The 5161-nt window shown below is 34.1% G+C and overlaps 1 pseudogene; it reads left to right on the top strand.

The window, feature by feature from the left end:
- Positions 1 to 5161, top strand: part of LOC107664032 (uncharacterized) — a 24810-nt pseudogene that overhangs the window by 2964 nt on the left and 16685 nt on the right.

Raw genomic sequence — 5161 nt, 5'->3', positions numbered from 1 at the left:
TGCTCATCAAGCCTGCATTTATTTGATCAAAAATACAGAAAAAAACTGTAATTTTGTGAAATAGCCTATTATTGCAATTTAACAAAACCATTTTCTATTTTAATATACTTGAAAATATAATTTATTCCTGTGAAGCAAATCTGAATATTCAGCATCATTATTCCGGATTTTAGTGTCACATGATCCTTCAGAAATCATTCAAATATATGCTGATTTATAATCAATGTTGGAAACAGTTGTTTTGCTTAATATTTTTTGGGACCTGTGATATTTTTTTCAGGATTCTTTTATAAATAAAAGGTTAAAAAGAACAGTATTTATTCAAAATAAAAATTGTGTTAAATATACACAACTATTCCAAAAAAATAAAAATAAATTTGGGGTCAGTAAATTTCTTTTTTTTTTCTTCTTCTTTTTTCTTTTTTTTTTTAAAGAAACTTTTAGAATACTTTTATTCAGCAAGAATGTGTTAAATGGATAAAAAGTGATATTGTTAGAAAAGATTTCTATTTTGAATAAATTCTGTTCTTTTTAACTTTTTATTTTATTTATGGAACACAGGTTCCAAAAAAATATTAAGCAGCACAACAGTTTCAACACTGATAATAAATCAGAATAAGAATGATTTATAAAAGGATCATGTGACACCGAGGACTGGAGTAATGATGCTGAAAATTTCTGCGTCACAGAAATAAATTATATTTTAAAGTATAATAATTAAGATAGGAAACCAATACTAGAAATTGCAATAATATTTAACAATATTAGTTTTTTTCTGTATTTTTGATCAAATATATATATCTAATAGGCCTATGTGTGTATCCCTTATTCTGTCCCTTATTTTTCTATGAAAAACCACGATTGTACCTTATTTTCCTTTTCTGAAGTTGGCAACCCTAGTGGCTGACCCTAATTGACACTAACATAATATAAAGTGTACAATTTACAACATTAACTGGAACGATAACGATTTTTGCATAAGAAAGCTGTACGTCCAAAAAAAAAAAATCAATAGTTTTCAGAAAATGTTACAAAAAAATATTTTGTAAATCTTTTGACGCACGTAGCGTTTTACTGGTGCCAAAATATTGCAGTGAAAGTTTGTTTCTTAAACAACTGTGGCTTATTTCTTTCTGAAATAGGCAGAATTATTTGTGCAGAAATGCATTATTAGTATTGCAGCATTGCACTTGCTCTGGTACATTTAAATTAATGAACTAATAATAATTAAAACAACACTTGGTGTGCACTAAATGCTGCAAGTGCCTACATTTTACGGCACAATATAATTCAAACACAAACAAAACGTGATTTATTCTCTTCACAGAGAACAATGAAGTTTATGACGAGCCTGAACGAGAGAGGTTTTACAGAGGATAGTATCAAGTTCAAGATACAGGTAGGCCTAATGCTGCTCTGAACTTATTCTGGGTTAAACGGGTCTTCACTAATAGAATGTATGTTATTTAAGCTATAAAAATAACAACTATCCTGAAATAAAAACAAAATATTTCCATCTATTAATATTAATAGCCATATGAGATACACCGTACTAAATAAAGGCATCTTGCCAAATAAGTCATTTTGGTAAAGCATGTACACATTTGATCTCTGAATAACTTTCACGTTGTTTGTGTTTTTAAAGTAAAGTTATTTTCTTTCTGTGAAAATGAAAATCAGTATGTTTCTAAATGGCTTGGTGGTTTTGGGCATGCGATGCTTTATGTTCTTTCCTCATAACGTGATTCAGAGTAAGACATTCTGGTGGATGACTGGCTGACATCCAAATAAGTGAGTGCTTGAGCTATATCCAGAACACTGCGTATATATTTTAATAGCTTTTATCCGCTGTCTTGGACCTAGATCTCTGACTCTTGTCTTGAAGATCATGTGAAGTGATTGCATTCTCAGTGCACAGTATGATATGCTGATAAACAGCAGTAAATATCTGTTAAGATGCCAGGTCTCAGGTGATGGTGTCACATTCTGCCTCAGGATTGTGACAGGTGGTTTCTTCACAGGGCCAGCTGTCCTATTTTTTGCAGCTAATGGTACATTATCTGCTAAATGTGTCCTACGGCACACATACAATGTGTTCTGTAGATTAAAGGACCTTACTAGAAATAACTTTAACTGTGGCAGGTTTGAGGTCTCTTGAGGATTGACCAGATTTTACGGGAGAGGAACTGTAAAGTCTACACTTTGATTTAATAACTGAGAAGACTAGCTAAACTGTCCAAACTCTGGCTCATCATTGAAAGCAGCAACAAGATTTATAAGTGCATCAATATTTATCATGTACTTTCTGGGAGTCGAATCTCTTCTTTTGCATTCATCTTTTTATTTGCCCTTTAGATTATTTAAGATCTGAGCATACTATTCAACAGATGTGTGATTGATTTATTTAAAAATACCAATAAGAATTCATTTTGTATTATTTGAATCAGGCAACAGCAGTCTGACAAAGTAAATTTAATATTTATAGATGTAATTTATTACCACAATATTGACTGGTGAACCAATATAATAAAATATACATTATAGAAGGTGGATAGGTTCTCGTTCTGTGTTGAAAAGACTATATCAACAAATGTAATAATTAAACTCATTAAAAAGCTGGTTTGCAAAGAGCTTAAACTGAGGGTGTGTTTCTCAGGATCTGTTGGACACATCAGATGAAGAGCTGAATGATGACCTTTTGTGTAGCGATGATGAGAACGAAACTATAAGGTAGGGTGAACTTTTCCTCTTTCTGTAGCAGTCTGGTCTATAGGGGAACTGTTAGATAAAGGTTGATTTTTGATGCCCCCCAGAGCCTCTGTAAGCTCTGCTTAGAGCAAACACTGCCGAAGCACATTGCACATAATGGGAATGTTGTTTCAAAATGCCCTTATCTTACTCTTTTTTTTTCCATCTGGCAAATTTCCAAACAAGAATTACGCAGCTCTGCTTGGAGAATACTGATGTTCTGACATGGCCAGTAATCGTAATACTACTTTAAAATGGGTATATCAGTTGGTTCCTTGATTGTGGCTGTTTTAAGCACAATTATACAGGTTGTGTTTTCTTTTCAGATGTCACAATGAAAGCATTTTTAAACCAAAACTGCAGCCGATTGCAAAGCCTACCTCGTTTGCGAACCTGGCTGAAGACCATGCCAGATGTCCTAAAGAAGAGGTGGAAGTGGCCCCTGGTGGAAGTTTTAGACATCGAAATCAATGCTCCTTCTGGAAATGAATTTCATGTGAGTTACCCCTTTATCTCTTTAGATAGCATTGGTTTTGTCATTTGATTTTTTTCTTTTTTTTCGCTCCTTAAGCTTTCGTGCTTTGGAATTGGCTCCCTTGAGGGAGGGAGGGAGTGACAGGGAGGTGAAATTAGATCTATTATCACTCTCTAGCAGTTTATTTGTGTGTGCCCTGACAAAGTTAGTGCTGACAGCTTGTTTGGTGGAAGGTAATGCCCCCCTGTTGTCTCCATGGCAGAACTGAGCTCTGACCTTGAGGCCCGCATCCCTGCGGAAAAGAACTCTTTGTTGTAGGAGAGACTCCCCGCCAATTATCAGCCTCAGATAATGCATAGGCTTCTATCAAACCGTAAACCAAATCTGATAACGCTTGTGTAGGTGAAAAGATTATTGACCCTTTAAAAGATATCTGTGTGACGTAAATATGGAGGACATAACTGATGCTCCTCTCTTGTTTTCCTGTCCACCAGAGAAAGAGATTATCCCTAATAATGGTGTGATGTGTGTTGTGAAGTCAATTTATCATTATTTCAAGGACGTCTAAGACATTGCTGAATAAAGGCTGGTCTTTCGTTGTAGGATAGAGACACAGTCTTTTCATAAGTGATTGAGAGCAATACAAAACAGGGTCAAATAAGCTGTCACTGGATAAGCCAGACTGAATGATTCAATGCTCAATGCTATTGAATATGTTAATCAGATACAGGGACAGCTTTATCCAAATGTCAGCTGATTAGATGTTCAAACGATTGATCAATAAAACAAAACCTGTCATGAAACACTGCCATGTGTATTTAGCAGGAAGTTGCTGACTACAGTGACCATCAGCAGGCCAACGTAAAGATGGATGTTAAGGATGATATTAAGGTGGTGTCCAGTTTACCCATGCAGGAGTCAAGAGAGGTATTGTAATGTCTTGGTATTTTGGAAGAGGAGGTGCATTTATTGTAGATAGGCCTTCTGTTTCCAGAGTTGATAATTTGCTGAGAATAAAATACTGTATGTACTGTATACACTACTGTTCCAAAATTTGGTGCCAGTAAGATTTTTAAAATTATTTTTAAATAAGTTTATGCTTTTATTTAGCAAGGATGCATTAAATTGATCAAAAGTGAGAGTAAAGACTTTTACATTGTTAAAAAGAGAGTTTCAAACAAATGCTGCTCTTTAAACCTTTCTGTTCATCAGAGAATCCTGAAAAAAATGTATCATGGTTTCCACAAAAAATATTTAGCAGCACAACTGTTTTTAACATTGATGAGAATAAGAAATGTTTCTTTTAAATCAGCATATGAATGATTTCTGAAGGGTCATGTTGTAACACTAAAAACTGGTAATGGCTGCTAAAAATTCAGCTTTGCAATCTCAGGAATAAATTACAGACTGAACTATATTAAAATAGAAAACAATATTATTGTTAATGTTTAATTGATGTTTTAATTTTTGATTAAATAAATGCAGCCTTGATGCGCATTTATGAGACTTTCCAACCTCCAAAATTTTGAATTGTGTAGTGTATTATTTTTTTTTGTTCGTAAACAACGGAATTTTATAGTTTTAACATGTTCAGTTGATGGGTTCTATATTAATTATGTGAACACTACACTTGAGATATAAATTCATATTGAGAATAGGAACTTAGTATCCAAGTATTAATCTGCTAGCCTAACCATTCAGTTTACTAAATAGATGCTGAAATCATCAATTGCAGTTAATTAGATCCTTCGACCTACCTCTCTATTTAATGGCAAGAGAGTGTTAGTCTTGACTGTAAACACAAACATACGCCTGCAGTACAGATGATGTCTGCTGTTACGTTTACAGTCTCTGTGCTCAGAGTGTTAGCCTCTGTTTGTGGCACTGAGCCACACTGTTTTTGTCAGGAATAGAGACACAAAAGGGACAGAGGGCTTT

This window comes from Sinocyclocheilus anshuiensis, unplaced genomic scaffold, assembly GCF_001515605.1.
Source record: "Sinocyclocheilus anshuiensis isolate Anshui unplaced genomic scaffold, SAMN03320099.WGS_v1.1 scaffold23, whole genome shotgun sequence".
NCBI lineage: Eukaryota > Metazoa > Chordata > Actinopteri > Cypriniformes > Cyprinidae > Sinocyclocheilus > Sinocyclocheilus anshuiensis.
This window is presented reverse-complemented; position numbering and strand designations above follow the sequence as displayed.